We start from the raw sequence: 18,411 nt of genomic DNA on the forward strand, positions 1-18,411 counted from the left end.
CCTGCAGGGGGAGATATAAATGTGCACAATTTATTATCATGTGATTGTAGCAATAAAAGTGAAAAAGTAACAAATTGTGGAGTGAAGCCGCTCATGTGCAATAAACCAAAGAAAAAGTATCTAGATAAGAAGGCAGCTCCTGAGGAAGCGCCCAGAGCGGCCATAACACCGCGCCGGGAAAGAGCCAGGACACAGCCATCACCCCACGACCAAACCATTGCCCCAAGACACAGCCATCACCCCAGAACGTAAGGATCACACCAGGACACAAGCTGCTCCGCACATTCCTCACAACGTGAGTGTTTTGAATTCCCACATTATATGTATAACGCATCAGAGTAGATCAGTACAGGATCAGTAATGTATGTACACAGTGACTGCACCAGCAAAATAGTGAGTGCAGCTCTGGAGTATAATACAGGAGGTACCTCGGGATCAGTACAGGATAAGTAATGTAATGTATGTACACAGTGACTGCACCAGCAGAATAGTGAGTGCAGCTCTGGAGTATAATACAGGTGGTAACTCAGGATCAGTACAGGATAAGTAATGTAATGTAAGAGTATAGTGACTGTATTAGCAGAATAGTGAGTGCAGCTCTGAAGTATAATACAGGAGGTAACTCAGGATCAGTACAGGATAAGTAATGTAATGCATGTACACAGTGACTGCACCAGCAGAATAGTGAGTGCAGCTCTGGAGGATAATGCAAACTGTGACTCAGGATCACTACAAGACAAGTAATGTAATGTATATACACAGTGACTGCACCAGCAGAATAGTGAGTGCAGCTCTGGAGTGTAATAATAAAGGATGTAACTCAGGATTAGTAATGTAATGTATGTACACAGTGACTGCACCAGCAGAATACTGAGTGCAGCTCTGGAGTGTAATGCAGGATGTAACTCAGGATCGGTAATGTAATGTATGTACACAGTGACTGCACCAGCAGCATAGTGAGTACAGCTCTGGAGTATAATACAGGATGTAACTCAGGATCAGTACAGGATAAGTAATGTAACATGTGTATAGTGACTGTATTAGCAGAATAGTGAGTGCAGCTCTGGAGTATAATACAGGATGTAACTCAGGATCAGTACAGGATAAGTAATGTAATGTATGTACACAGTGACTGCACCAGCAGAATAGTGAGTGCAGCTCTGGAGTATAATACAGGATGTAACTCAGGATCAGTACAGGATAAGTAATGTAATATATGTGTATAGTGACTGTATTAGCAGAATAGTGAGTGCAGCTCTGGAGCATAATACAGGATGTAACTCACGATCAGTACAGGGTAAGTAATGTAACATGTGTATAGTGACTGTATCAGCAGAATAGTGAGTGCAGCTCTGGAGGATAATACAAAATGTAACTCAGGATCAGTAATGTAAAGTATATACACAGTGACTCCACCAGCAGAATAGTGAGTGCAGCTCTGGAGGATAATACAAAATGTAACTCAGGAGCAGTAATGTAAAGTATGTACACAGTGACTGCACCAGCAGAATAGTGGTTAAACAATTGTTTTGTATGCAGAATGGAAGACTGTTGAGAATAAGCAGATCTTCTCTCCCAATCTCAAATAGTGTAAAAATACTCCTCTGTGCACATCACACAGCCCGTACAGAGGATATGTGATAATAGGCCGTATGATTATATTGCAGGATGTCTCTGGTCACAGCAGAAAATGACTCCAAGGACGCTCCAGGTAAGTACAAAATGCATTTATTCATAAAAAACGCAGAACTTTGTCCCCTCTGCATCACCCGTCTGCTGCTGCAGCTATAATATTATCCTATAGTAATTTACAGGGTTTAAAAAAAAAATCTATTGTTTCCATTCTGCCCTTTCTTGTTTATTTTTTTCATCCTCCTTTATTTTTCTTTCCTTCATCTCTTTACTTAATTTCTCTTTCTATCTTTCGTTTTGATTTTTTTCTTTCTTTTGTTCTTTTTTTTCCCTTTAATTTTCTTCTACCTTTATTTTTCTTTCTTTCCTTCATTTTTTTTCTCTCTTTATTTCCACCCTTCCTTTTTTCTCCTTACTTGACTTCCTTTATCCCTTTCTATTTTTACTTAATCCTTTATTCCTTCCTTCCTCTTTCCCTCCCACATTCCTTCCGTCTTTCTTACCTTCCTTCTCCTTACTTTCCTGCTTTTCCTTTCATTCTCTTTCTTTCCTTCTTTCTCTCTCTCTCTGTCTCCTTATGTTCCTGCTTTTTCTTTCTTTCTTTCTCCTTACTTTCTATTTGTACTTAATCCCTTAATCCTTCATTCCTTCCTCCTTCCCTCCCTTCCTTCTCTCGCTCTCTCCTTTCTTGTTCTCTTCTTCTTTCTTTGCTTCTTTCTCTTGCTCTTTTCCTCTTTTTCTCTTTTTCTTTCTTTGCTTCTTTCTCTTTTTTCTCTCATTGCTTCTTCCTCTCGCTCTTTTCCTTTCTTTTTCTCTTTTTCTTTCTTTGCTTCTCTCTTTCTCCTTTTTCTTTCTTTGCTTCTTTCTCTCGCTCTTTTCCTTTGTTTTTCTCTTTTTCTTTCTTTGCTTCTTTCTCTTTCTCCTTTTTCTTTCATTGCTTCTTTCGCTCCTTTCCTTTTTTTTCCTCTTTTTCTTTCTTTGCTTCTTTCTCCTTTTTCTCCTTTCTCTCGCTCTTTTCCTTTCTTTTTCTCTTTTTCTTTTGTTTCTTCTTTCTCTCTTTCTCCTTTTTCTTTCTTTGCTTTTTTCTCGCGCTCTTTTCCTTTCTTTTTCTTTCTTTGCTTCTTTCTCTTTCTCTTTTTTCTTTCATTGCTTCTTTCTCTCTGTCTTTCTCCTTACTTTCCGGCTTTTTCTTTCTTTGCTTTTTTCTCTTTCTCCTTACTTTCCTGCTTTTTCTTTCATTATTTCTTTCTTTCTTCCTATTTGTACTTAATCACTCATTCCTTCTTCCTTTCCTCCCTTCCCCCTCACCTTTCTTCCCTCCTTTCTTCTCATTCTCTTTTCTCTCTCACTTTCTCCCTATTTTTCTATTTGTATTTAATCTTTCATGCCTTCCTCTCCGCCATCCCCTCTTTCCTCGCTCCCGCACCCTCCTCCCTCCCTCCTTCCTTCCTTCTGTCCTACTTACCTGACCAAAAGAGTTGTGATGTCATAACTGACAATAAAACCAGTGTGATGTCATAGGGGTTTATCTGCGGGTAATACACCTTTGGCTCCCAGTAGTGAGCTGACATCAGCTAGTACTAGATGGATCAGTACATAACATATCTATGGCTCCATGATTCCAGACTTGCAGGTTCTCTGGTCCTCTGGTCCTAAAACAGATAGTATCATACATGCCTCTTTAATGATGGAGCCATATAATAGATTTTGGGGGCCAAGAAATTTTACGTTGCACTCCTACCATGGGATACAACCCATGGCAAAAATGATGGACTCACCTGGCTCTGAAGATGTTCATTCAGTTGTTTACTTTTGTTTACAAAAAGCAGATCACAGACATGGCACAAAACTAAAGTCATTTCAAATGGAAACTTCCTGGCTTTAAGAAACTGTAACGGGGTGCCAGGGGTGCCTCCGGCCTTGTAGTCGTGGCCCTTGCAATCAGGCTTACCCCTGGTTCCCCCGTCACTATGGGGACAGGAGATGACTTGGTGGGGCAGAGTGTGGTGGTGATGCAGATGTTATCCGGCGCACAAACACTCTTCAGGCAGGGTTCGATGCAATGAACAAACATTCTTTTATTCTTCACAAAAGTCCCAAACAAAGCAATGAAGGTGATGATACGCTTTCTTAGCTGGGGGAAGCCTGTCCTTGCGTCCCCTCCAGTGGGGATGTGCCTGGCTACTCCTCTTCACCCGGCTCCCACTTCTGGCTACCCACAGCCCGGACCCACACCGGACTGCTTCACACTATGAGGTTACGCCCGCTCCTTTTCTCACCGGCTTCCCTGATTTCCAGCTCCCACACTCTGCCCCGGCTCTGCTGCTCCGCTCCTGTCCCCGAGACGACTGCTCCCTTGATCTAATCTTTTCCTCACACCCTTGCTCTCTCCTCCCCTTGTCTCTGCCGGCTCCTCCTCCCCACTGTGGTGACAGCCGTCCCACCCGGCCACTAGGGGTACCCTAACACAATACACATGCACATACAAATAAAACATTTTTATTAGTAACATTTCCGGGTTAACTATGCTCCCTTTTGCAGGGGGTCTGCTCACCCACTGCATACCTCCCCTCTTAAAACCCGAGCCTCCCGGCACGGCTCTTACTTAAAACACACAGAAGCACGTAAAGTCTGCAATACCGTCCACAATAGGCGCAGCACCCACACAGAGGGCTCCAGTGTGCCCAGTTCTCCTCCTCTGGACGGCCACCAGTGTGCGCAGCTCTCCTCCTCTGGACGGCCACCAGTGTGCGCAGCTCTCCTCCTCTGGACGGCCATCAGTGTGCCCAGTTCTCCTCCTCTGGACGGCCACCAGTCCCGCGCAGCACTCCTCCTCTGGACGGCCACCAGTGTGCGCAGCTCTCCTCCTCTGGACGGCCACCAGTGTGCCCAGTTCTCCTCCTCTGGACGGCCACCAGTCCCGCGCCCGGCGGTTTCTGCAGCGCTCCCGGTCCTTCTTTCAACTAGCGCCCGGAGGCTCAACAGCGCTCCCGGTCTTAGATGGGCGCCCGGAGGCTTGGCAACAGCGCTCCCGGTCTTAGATGGGGCGACTGCCCGTACAAACACACAGAAGGGAGCTCGTCCCGTGAAACTTTAAAAGAACTTCTGCCGGCTAAACGGCGCCGGACTTAAACAACAGATCAGCAGTGGTGACTTACTCTGGGGGCCAGGCCCTCTTCCATTCCTCCGCTTGGGCCTGGATGTATGCCCCCAGGGATTGTCCCAGCTGCTGACGGATCCTCTGGAAGGACGCAGGGGCGTAGGGTGGCTCCACAGGCGCAGCTGCTGCAGCTCCTCTCGGTGGTGAAGGCGTCGCTGCCCCTGACAATCTTGCTGGTAACGGCGGCGGTGTCAATGCTGAGACTGGGTAGAGTGGAGACGGGTCCTCGTTTCCCGCTCTTAAACAGACTCCACCCCCAGCCCCACGCATCATCTTGACTCCTCCGCTGAGGTACTTCTTTTTCTTCTTCTTCCATGCCCTGGAGCTGGCGCCTCCCCTCTTTGGGCGGAGTACTCCATGCTTTCTCTTCGGCACCGGCCAGCCCCAGGCTCTTCTTTCGGCGCCAATTTTTCGCGCGCTCTCGTTATCTTCACAGACGACGGCCATCTTGCCGCCATCTTGTGCCCGGTCCAACGCCTTGGGCACTTCTTCCTCCCACCATGGGACTGGAAATCTGTTCTCATAGCCCGGAGACGGTGCACTCGGCACCACTTGGTCTCCGGCTTCTTGGGTTCCTGGCAGGGGAATCGCATCCTGCCGACTACGCCACATGTAACGGGGTGCCAGGGGTGCCTCCGGCCTTGTAGTCGTGGCCCTTGCAATCAGGCTTACCCCTGGTTCCCCCGTCACTATGGGGACAGGAGATGACTTGGTGGGGCAGAGTGTGGTGGTGATGCAGATGTTATCCGGCGCACAAACACTCTTCAGGCAGGGTTCGATGCAATGAACAAACATTCTTTTATTCTTCACAAAAGTCCCAAACAAAGCAATGAAGGTGATGATACGCTTTCTTAGCTGGGGGAAGCCTGTCCTTGCGTCCCCTCCAGTGGGGATGTGCCTGGCTACTCATCTTCACCCGGCTCCCACTTCTGGCTACCCACAGCCCGGACCCACACCGGACTGCTTCACACTATGAGGTTACGCCCGCTCCTTTTCTCACCGGCTTCCCTGATTTCCAGCTCCCACACTCTGCCCCGGCTCTGCTGCTCCGCTCCTGTCCCCGAGACGACTGCTCCCTTGATCTAATCTTTTCCTCACACCCTTGCTCTCTCCTCCCCTTGTCTCTGCCGGCTCCTCCTCCCCACTGTGGTGACAGCCGTCCCACCCGGCCACTAGGGGTACCCTAACACAATACACATGCACATACAAATAAAACATTTTTATTAGTAACATTTCCGGGTTAACTATGCTCCCTTTTGCAGGGGGTCTGCTCACCCACTGCAAAACACTGAAAAACAATCATGAAAACATAATGTGCAGCCAGTAACGGTTACTTTTCAAGACCAAACAGGGGGAAAAATTATGGAATCACTCAATTCTGAGATAAAATTAATGGAATAATGAAAAACAAACAAACAAAAGAACCCTCCAAAACTTCACTAGTATTTGTTGCACCACCTCTGGCTTTTATAACAGCTTGCAGTCTCTGAGGCATGGACTTAATGAGTGACAAACAGTACTCTTCATCAATCTGGCTCCAACTTTCTCTGATTGCTGTTGCCAGATCAGCTTGGCAGGTTGGAGCCTTGTCATAGACCATTTTCTTCAACTTCCACCAAAGATTTTCAATTGGATTGAGATCCGGACTATTTGCAGGCCGTGACATTGACCTTATGTGTCTTCTTTCAAGGAATGTTTTCACAGTTTTTGCTCTATGGCAGGATGCATTATCATCTTGATAAATGATTTCATCATCCCTAAACATCCTTTCAATTGATGGGATAAGAAAAGTGTCCAAAATTTCAATGTAAACTTGAGCATTTATTGAAGATGTTATGACAGCCATCTCCTCAGTGCCTTTACCTGACATGCAGCCCTATATCATCAATGACTGTGGAAATTTACATGTTGTCTTCAGGCAGTTATCTTTATAAATCTCATTGGAACGACACCAAACAAAAGTTCCAGCATCATCACCTTGCCCAATGCAGATTTGCGATTCATTACTGAATATGACTTTCATCCAGTCATCTACAGTCCATGATTGCTTTTCCTTAGCCCATTGTAACCTTGTTTTATTCTGTTTGGATGTTAATGATGGCTTTTGTCTAGCTTTTCTGTATGTAAATTCCATTTCCTTTAGGCGGTTTCTTACAGTTCGGTCCCAGACATTGACTCAAGTTTCCTCCCATTTATTCCTCATTTGTTTAGTTGTGTATTTCCTGTTTTGGAGACATATTGCTTTAAATTTCCTGTCTTGATGCTTTGATGTCTTCCTTGGTCTACCAGTATGTTTGCCTTTAACAACCTTCCCATGTTGTTTGTATTTGGTCCAGATTTTAGATACAGCTGACTGTGAACAACCAACATCTTTTGCAACATTGCATGATGATTTACCCTCTTTTAAGAGTTTGATAATCCTCTCCTTTGTTTCAATTGACAACTCTCGTGTTGGAGCCATGATTCATGTCAGTCCATTTTGTGCAACAGCTCTCCAAGGTGTGGTCAGTCCTTATTAGATGCAGACTAACGAGCAGATTTTATTTGATGCAGGTGTTAGTTTTGGGAAAGAAAATTTACAGGGTGATTGCATAATTTTTACCTCAGAATTGAGTGATTCCACAATTTGTCCCCCGTTTGGTCTTGAAAAGTAACCGTTACTGGCTAGCACATTATGTTTTCATGATTTATTTATTTTGTTTTAGTATTTCTTAAAGCCAGGAAGTTGCCATTTGAAATGACTTTAGTTTTGTGCTATTTTTGTGATCTGCTTTTTTTTATACAAATGTAAAACAACTGAATGAACATCCTCAGAGCCAGGTGATTCCATAATTTTTGCCAGGGGTTGTAGAAATGGAATGTACACATTTTCTCTTTTCAGTTCCTTCTAATACGGTCTATGAGATTGTGATGGTGGCGGTGGCCGGAGGGATTATGCTGATGTGCGGACTCATCTTCATAGTGCTGGTAATGAAGAGGTGAGGTCCTGACAGCACAAACTTTCTGCTAAGACATTCTGTTGACTTTATTTAATACAGACCTGTCACCAAATTTCACAGTACAAACTGCATACATTAATAAAAACTTTCTTCAGACTTGATGAGATTGATGTACTTACTTTGAAAATCAATGTAATAGTGTATGATGTTAAGAAGAGAATTTTTTTGTCAGTCCAAGTGTATTCAGCCCTCCGCCCTCCCAACCTGACTCACAGCTTCAGCTTCTGCTGAATAGTGTAAGATCTCAGCAGCAGCAGGGAGGAGGGACACTGAGGAGCTGTCAGCCAGGCTAGGTATGTGAAGATTGATCATCACCAGAAGCAGGGAAGAGAATACTGAGGAGCTGTCAGTCAGGCTAAATTGGGGAAGATTCAGCAGCGGGAAGTAGGGATGCTGAGGAGCTGTCAGTCAGGCAAGGTAGTGAAGATTCATCATCATCATCATCAGCAGCAGCAGCAGCAGCATCAGGGTCCTCCCTGAGGAGCTGTCAGGCTAGGTAGGTGGAGATTCAGCAGCAGCAGGGAGGAGGACACTGAGGAGCTGTCAGTCAGGCTAGGTAGGTGGAGATTCAGCAGCAGGGAGGAGGACACTGAGGAGCTGTCAGTCAGGCTAGGTAGGTGGAGATTCAGCAGCAGGGAGGAGGACACTGAGGAGCTGTCAGTCAGGCTAGGTAGGTGGAGATTCAGCAGAAGGGGAAGAGGACACTGAGGAGCTGTCAGTCATGCTAGGTAGGTGGAGATTCAGCAGCAGGGAGGAGGACACTGAGGAGCTGTCAGTCAGGCTAGGTAGGTGGAGATTCAGCAGAAAGGGAAGAGGACACTGAGGAGCTGTCAGTCATGCTAGGTAGGTGGAGATTCAGCAGCAGGGAGGAGGACACTGAAAAGCTGTCAGTCAGGCAAGGCAGATGAAGGTTCATCATCATCATCAGCAGCAGCAGCAGCATCAGGGAGGAGAACACTGAGGAGCAGCCAGTCAGGCTATGAGAATGGAAGTTTAGAAGCAGGAGGGAGGTAAGTCACTTAGAAGTTATCATTCAGGGAAGGTGGGCAGAGATTCAGCAGCCGCAGGAAGGATAACTCTGATGAGCTGTCAGTCACACTAAATAAGAGAAGGATCATCAGGGAGGAGGGACAGTGAGGGGCTGACAATCAGCCTAGAAGAGCAGAGTTTAGATTTAAAAAGAACCTGTCAACACGACTTTGTCATGTAAGACATTGCTGTAACGGCACTGTAATTGAATCTTTGGTGAAGAAATCTGCTTTGTGGTTCTTCTTTAAAGCATCACTCCAGCAGATTTTTTTTATTGTACCACTGGAGTGGTGCTTTAAATGCAAGTCCCGTGACCCCTGTCTGATACTCACTTTCTAGCGATTATATCTTCTATCGTCATCACTCCTTCAGTCTCCAGCGATTTGTGACCTGCCAGCAGCTTCCATGTTTTATGGAGAGCGCCAGAGTTCACAACTCAATAAAAGTCTATGAGAACCTCGTTCTGGTTTTCATAGACTTGCATTGGAAGCTTGTGGCGTAACTTTTGACTTCCGACCAGTCATAAGCTACAGGGACTGGAGCGACGCCGAAAAAAGATGAAGCTGCTGGAAGGGGAGCATATGACAAGGTGTCATATGGCTAATGATAAGGCTTAGATTAAAAGTGCCACTCTAGTGCTAAACCCCCCCCCCCCCTCTGGACTAGTGCATTAATCACCATTTGAAGTTTTCAGCTAATTATAATTTAGAGCACAAGGGCTCGGATTATACACTGGTCTTCACCTCCCTGTCTGTGATTCCCCGGACCCTAAACTGTCTCTGGTCTGGGAATGACAGGTCACTGCTGAGATTTCAATCAAAACAGGCAGGTCATTTACAGGCCAGAGGCAGAGGAGGAGCCGGGGAATCACAGACAGGGAGGAGAAGACCCAGTACACAGTCCGACCCCTGTGCACCTAAATCTAATTAGCAGAAAACTTCAAATGGTGATTAAAAAAGGACAATAAAGTGGATTTTTTTCACCTAGGGTATCAATGTAATAAGTATTACAGCCCCAGTACAGCATTTGGCTTTACTTTACACTACAAAATCTTGGTGACAGGTTCTCTTTAAACTTTCAAAAGGCATTATACAGCCATTCTGACATGGATTTTTCAAAGTAAGTACACCAGGTGTAGGAGATCCCGTTAATAATGTTTGTAGTTTGGATTGTGAAATCTGGTGACAGTTTTTTCATGGATACCACACAAACCCATTATAACCTATTGTGATCTTCATTTGTCCGTGTTTTCACATGGACCATGTGTCTGTGTCAACCACACGTGTGTTCGTGAGCATCACAAAACAATGTAAAGCTTTCTATTAACCAAATAAATGACTAAATGTAAAAGACAATGTGGGGTCCCTTCCATTTTTGATAACCAGCAAAGGTAAAGCAGACAGCTGGGGTCTGGTATTATCAGACTAAGAAGGCCCTAATTATTGGCCTCTTCCCAGCCCTAAAACACCAGCCCACAGCCACCCCAGAAATAACTCATCACAAGAGGCTCTAATTCTGGTGCTTTTCTTCGGCTCTTCCCGATTGCCCTGGTGCTTTGGCAATCTGGGTAATGGTTTTGGGGTTGATGTCAGCTGTGAATTGTCCAAAACACAGCTGGTATCAAGCCCTGGTGTGAGTAATAGAGACACTCCCATTACTAACCCAGTAATAAAAAAAGAAAAGACACACACACAAATACTTTATTGAAATAAACACTCTAACATTTTCCCTTGTTTATCACTCTATTATTATTTTTTGGTTAAAATAATCCTACGCAGGTCCACCATAGTCCAGGTAATCCATCATAGTCCAGCAAAAACATTGTAGTCCATACAATGGAAATCTGAAAAAAAAAAACCAGAAACATGAAAAACAGAGAAATAAAGATACTTACCCTCGTTCACTACTTTATTAAGAATAAAAATGAAAAAAAAAATCTCACAAGGTCCGGTGTAGTACAGTGAATACGACAAACATAGCCTATGGAGCCTTGTTCTGACACGTCATAGACAAACAAAGCCTTTGGAGCCTCATTCTGACACTCTGTAAACAAACAAAGCCTATGGAGCCTCGTTCTGACACTCCATAGCCAAACAAAACCTATGGAGCCTCGTTCCGACACTCCATAGACAAACAAAGCCTATGAAGCCTTGTTCTGACACTCCATAGACAAACAATGCCTATGGAGCCTCGTTCTGACACTCCATGGATAATCAAAGCCTACGGAGCCTTGTTCTGACAGTACATAGACAAACAAAGCCTATGGAGCTCTGTTCTGATACTCCATGGGTAAACAAAGCCTATGGAGCCTCATTCTGACACTCCATAAACAACAAAGGCTATAGAGCCTCGCTTTGACGCTCCTTGGACAAACAAAGCCTATGGAGCCTCGTTCTAACACTCCATAGACAATCAAAGCCTATGGAGCCTGGTTCTGACACCACATAGACAAACAAAGCCTTTGGAGCCTCATTCTGACACTCCATGGAAAAACAAAGCCTAATCAAAGCCTATGGAGCCTTGTTCTGACACTGCATAGACAAACAAAGCCTATAGAGCTCTGTTCTGATACTCCAAGGATAAACAAAGTTTATGGAGCCTCATTCTGACACTCCATAAACAACAAACAAAGCCTATGGAGCCTCGCTTTGACACTCCATAGACAAACAAAGCCTATGGCGCCTCATTCTGACACTCCATAGACAAACAAAGCCTATAGAGCCTCGTTCTGACACTCCATAGACAAGCAAAGCCTATGGAGCCTCGTTCTGGCACTCCATAAACAAACAAAGCCTATGGAGCCTCGTTCTGACACCACATAGACAAACAAAGCATATGGAGCCTTGTTTTGACACTCCATTGATAAACAAAGCCTATGGAGCTTTGTTCTGATACTCCATGGATAAAGAAAGCCTATGGAGCCTCATTCTGACACTCCATAGCCAAACAAAGCCTATGGAGCCTCAATCTGACACTCCAAAGACAAACAAAGCCTATGAAGGCTTGTTCTGACACTCCATAAACAAACAAAGCCTCTGAAGCCTTGTTCTGACTCTACATAAACAAACAAAGCCTATGGAGCCTCGTTCCGACACTCCATAGACAAACAAAGCCTATGGAGCCTCGTTCCGACACTCCATAGACAAACAAAGCCTATGAAGCCTTGTTCTGACACTCCATAGACAAACAATGCCTATGGAGCCTCGTTCTGACACTCCATGGATAATCAAAGCCTACGGAGCCTTGTTCTGACAGTACATAGACAAACAAAGCCTATGGAGCTCTGTTCTGATACTCCATGGGTAAACAAAGCCTATGGAGCCTCATTCTGACACTCCATAAACAACAAAGGCTATAGAGCCTCGCTTTGACGCTCCTTGGACAAACAAAGCCTATGGAGCCTCGTTCTAACACTCCATAGACAATCAAAGCCTATGGAGCCTGGTTCTGACACCACATAGACAAACAAAGCCTTTGGAGCCTCATTCTGACACTCCATGGAAAAACAAAGCCTAATCAAAGCCTATGGAGCCTTGTTCTGACACTGCATAGACAAACAAAGCCTATAGAGCTCTGTTCTGATACTCCAAGGATAAACAAAGTTTATGGAGCCTCATTCTGACACTCCATAAACAACAAACAAAGCCTATGGAGCCTCGCTTTGACACTCCATAGACAAACAAAGCCTATGGAGCCTCATTCTGACACTCCATAGACAAACAAAGCCTATAGAGCCTCGTTCTGACACTCCATAGACAAGCAAAGCCTATGGAGCCTCGTTCTGGCACTCCATAAACAAACAAAGCCTATGGAGCCTCGTTCTGACTCTACATAAACAAACAAAGCATATGGAGCCTTGTTTTGACACTCCATTGATAAACAAAGCCTATGGAGCTTTGTTCTGATACTCCATGGATAAAGAAAGCCTATGGAGCCTCATTCTGACACTCCATAGCCAAACAAAGCCTATGGAGCCTCAATCTGACATTCCAAAGACAAACAAAGCCTATGAAGGCTTGTTCTGACACTCCATAAACAAACAAAGCCTCTGAAGCCTTGTTCTGACTCTACATAAACAAACAAAGCCTATGGAGCCTCGTTCTGACACTCAATGGATAAACAAAGCCTATGGAGCCTCGTTCTGACACTCCATAAACAACAAACAAAGCCTATGGAGCCTCATTCTGACACTCCGTAGACAAACAAAGCCTATGGAGCCTCAATCTGACACTCTACAGACAAACAAAGCCTATGAAGGTTTGTTCTGACACTCCATAAACAAACAAAGCCTCTGAAGCCTTGTTCTGACACTACATAAACAAACAAAGCCTATGGAGCCTCGTTCTGACACTCCATTGATAAACAAAGCCTATGGAGCCTCGTTCTGACACTTCATAAACAACAAACAAAGCCTATGGAGCCTCGTTCTGACACTACACAAATAAAGCCTATGGAGCCTTGTTCTGACAATCTATAGACTTTGCTTACAGGCAATTCAAGGTCACACTGCGGTGCTTAACGATACTGAAGAGCAGGGACGTCAGTAATGTTACCGCTCATCAGACATTCCAGGTCACGCAGGGCTGTTCATGACTCAGTGAAGCTGATGACAGGCAACATTACTGATGTCACCACTCTTCAGTGTCCCCAGATCTCATGCACCGTAGCGTGACCCGGAATTGCCTATAAAGCACAGTCTAAGGAGTGTCACAAAGATGTTCCATAGGCTTTGCTCATGGTAATTGCTGGACTACGTTGGACCTGGAGGGATTTTTATTTTATTTTATTCTGATAAATTGGTAAACGAGGGTAAGTGTCTTGTTTTCGTTCTATGTGTTTTTATGTTTTTGTTTTATGGTTATTTATAATTCCATTTGTGGATTACGACGGATTCCCAGGACTATGGCGGATTTTTGTGTGGTTTTTTTATCACTGGGTTAGTAATGGGGATGTCTGATAGACATCTCTACCTTACAAACACCAGGCTTTATGCCAGCTCTGTTTTTGGACAATTGACAGCTGACATCCACCCCAAAAGCCATTACCTCGATTGCCACTTCACCAGGGAAATTGGGAAAAGCTAAAGCAAAGCAACAGAATTGGAGAATCTTGTGATGCGCCACTTTTGCGGCAACTGTGGGCTGATATTTTTAGATGGCTGGGAAGGGCCAAATAACCATGAGCCTTCCCAGCCTCATAATACCAGCCCCCAGCTGTCTACTTTATCTTTGCTGGCTATTTTTTTTTCACTTATTTATTTGGTTAAAATAGAAAGCTTTACAATCTATCTATCTATCTATCATCTTTGCACATTTTTATCACATAAAAATCTTTAACTTCTTGAAGGCATTTTATTCCGTATGGGTCATGGTCAGAATGGACCGTACCACACTTGTTTTTTATGTATGAAATGGGACTAAAAAGGACTTGTCACTATGTCAAAAGTTTCCAGCTTTTGCTTTTATTAAATTCCAGCTGCTCCACTGAGAATTTTTTTTTTTTTCTTAAATTCGCCAAATGGTTCCTTTATATGTATGTGATCTCTGCCCTTTCTTTGATCTTGCAATGTCCCAAACTGCAATCTTGATATGTTAGTAAGATCAACTCTCCTAGGTGGTCTATATGGACACGCAGGTGATAGGAAACTTAATAAAATATCTGCAATCTAATGTCTTATTCCAGAGAAATCTAGATTTTTCTTATATGTAAATGAGGTCTTAGGATCTATTGGCTAGACATAGATCTCCCTGTGAATCTCCCTCCAGAGCTTATTATAAATGAAAGGGGGCATTACCACTGTGAGACATGTAATGACTGACAGTCTGCTCTCACAGCATTGCAGTGAGATCAGAACTAGCACAGTACAGCAGAGCTGAACATTGTCTCATTACAAACACATTTGCGGTTATCCTCTCACAGTACTGTCATCTCTGCCGAATTGTCCCTTCCACCAACACTGGCTGCAGGAGATGGAAGCTGAGAGGACATCTGTAGTTGCAAATGTGTTTGTAATAAGACAAAGCTCACTTCTGCTGTACTGTGTTAGCACTGATATCACTGCAGAGCTGTATGTGATTATGAGAGCAGACTGTCAGTCATTACATGTCTCACAATGATATCAATGAATGCAAAGATATAAATCTCTACATTTTGTGACCTTTGTATGTTTCCTTGGTCAGGCGATGGTTTGCAGGTGGAGTTGCTTATAATAACTACACTGAAGAGAGCACAGTGTCCAATATCAACCTAAACCGGATCCCCAATGACAAAGTCTCCACGGCGGACCATCAAGGTCCAGCATACATCAACTTCATTAATGAGAAGGGGAAACAACCTACAGAGATCCCGATCGGCAATGTGCAGCTATCGAGAGATGCCCTGCTCTATATCTCCCTCATCACATGTATGAACCTTCCCGATGACATCGGCGCAGAGGAAAATATCTGAAGCCCCAGAGGGACGTTATGTTATTCGCATGATTCATTTCCATTAACGTATAAACTGGACTGGTCATCATTACAATTAGGATGAATCGTTGCCTAATCATTGATATGTAATCAGCTCTTGGGCCGCACGTCAGGAGATGTAGAATGGTATGATCCATTCCTGACAATTAGGCCTTTAACATTGATGGAAAACATGGTTGTCAGGGCTATGAGATGGGCAAAAATGTCACAACCCAAATAGGTCAAGACAGGTTTTACTTATGAGTGAAAAAAGGAACTGTGCTGTCATATGTACCACGCACACGATCCATGCTGCACACGTACTACACATACACACAATCCATGCTGCACACGTACTACACATACACAGGAGCCATGCTGCACACATACTACATATACACACAATCCATGCTGCACACATGCACCATGCTCACACAGGATCCATGCTGCACACATACTACACACACAGGATCCATGCTGCACACATGCACCACGCACACACGATCCATGCTGCACACGTACTACACATACACGATCCATGCTGCACACATGTACCACACATACACAGGAGCCATACTGCACACGTACTATACATACACAGGAGCCATGCTGCACATGTACTACACATACACAGGAGCCATGCTGCACACGTACTACACATACACAGGAGCCATGCTGCACACGTACTACACATACACACAATCCATGCTGCACACGTACTACACATACACAGGAGCCATGCTGCACACATACTACATATACACACAATCCATGCTGCACACATGCACCACGCTCACACAGGATCCATGCTGCACATATACTACACACACAGGATCCATGCTGCACACATGCACCACGCACACACGATCCATGCTGCACACGTACTACACATACACGATCCATGCTGCACACATGTACCACACATACACAGGAGCCATACTGCACACGTACTATACATACACAGGAGCCATGCTGCACACGTACTACACATACACAGGAGCCATACTGCACACGTACTATACATACACAGGAGCCATGCTGCACATGTACTACTCACACACAGGATCCATGCTGCACACGTACTACACATACACAGGAACCATGCTGCACACGTACTACACATACACAAGAACCATGCTGCACACGTACTACACATACACAGGAGCCATGCTGCACACGTACTACTCACACACAGGAGCCATGCTGCACACGTACTACACACACACACACAGGAACCATGCTGCACACGTACTACACATACACAAGAACCATGCTGCACACATACTACACACACACACACAGGAACCATGCTGCACACGTACTACTCACACACAGGAGCCATGCTGCACACGTACTACTCACACACAGAATCCATGCTGCACACATACTACACATACACAGGAGCCATGCTGCACACGTACTACACATACACAGGAGCCATGCTGCACACGTACTACTCACACACAGGAGCCATGCTGCACACGTACTACACATACACAGGAACCATGCTGCACACGTACTACACACACACACAGGGACCATGCTGCACACGTACTACACATACACAAGAACCATGCTGCACACGTACTACTCACACACAGGAGCCATGCTGCACACGTACTACTCACACACAGGATCCATGCTGCACACGTACTACTCACACACAGGATCCATGCTGCACACGTACTACTCACACACAGGATCCATGCTGCACACGTACTACACACACATAGGGACCATGCTGCACACGTACTACACACACATAGGGGCCATGCTGCACACGTACTACTCACACACAGGAACCATGCTGCACACGTACTACACACACATAGGGGCCATGCTGCACACGTACTGCACACACATAGGGGCCATGCTGCACACGTACTGCACACACATAGGGGCCATGCTGCACACGTACTACACACACATAGGGGCCATGCTGCACACGTACTACTCACACACAGGATCCATGCTGCACACGTACTACACACACATAGGGGCCATGCTGCACACGTACTACACACACATAGGGGCCATGCTGCACACGTACTACTCACACACAGGGGCCATGCTGCACACGTACTACACACACATAGGGGCCACGCGGCACACGTACTACACACACATAGGGGCCATGCTGCACACGTACTACACACACATAGGGGCCATGCTGCACACGTACTACACACACATAGGGGCCATGCTGCACACGTACTACACACACATAGGGGCCATGGTGCACACGTACTACTCACACACAGGATCCATGCTGCACACGTACTACACACACATAGGGGCCATGCTGCACACGTACTACACACACATAGGGGCCATGCTGCAAACGTACTACACACACATAGGGGCCATGCTGCACACGTACTACACACACATAGGGGCCATGCTGCACACGTACTACTCACACACAGGAACCATGCTGCACACGTACTACACACACATAGGGGCCATGCTGCACACGTACTACACACACACAGGATCCATGCTGCACACGTACTACTCACACACAGGATCCATGCTGCACACGTACTACACACACATAGGGGCCATGCTGCACACGTACTACACACACATAGGGGCCATGCTGCACACGTACTACACACACATAGGGGCCATGCTGCACACGTACTACTCACACACAGGATCCATGCTGCACACGTACTACACACACATAGGGGCCATGCTGCACACGTACTACACACACATAGGGGCCATGCTGCACACGTACTACTCACACACAGGGGCCATGCTGCACACGTACTACACACACATAGGGGCCACGCGGCACACGTACTACACACACATAGGGGCCATGCTGCACACGTACTACACACACATAGGGGCCATGCTGCACACGTACTACACACACATAGGGGCCATGCTGCACACGTACTACTCACACACATAGGGGCCATGCTGCACACGTACTACTCACACACAGGGGCCATGCTGCACACGTACTACTCACACACAGGAACCATGCTGCACACGTACTACTCACACACATAGGGGCCATGCTGCACACGTACTACACACACATAGGGGCCATGCTGCACACGTACTACTCACACACAGGAACCATGCTGCACACGTACTACACACACATAGGGGCCATGCTGCACACGTACTA

This window comes from Anomaloglossus baeobatrachus, chromosome 1 (assembly GCF_048569485.1).
Source record: "Anomaloglossus baeobatrachus isolate aAnoBae1 chromosome 1, aAnoBae1.hap1, whole genome shotgun sequence".
NCBI lineage: Eukaryota > Metazoa > Chordata > Amphibia > Anura > Aromobatidae > Anomaloglossus > Anomaloglossus baeobatrachus.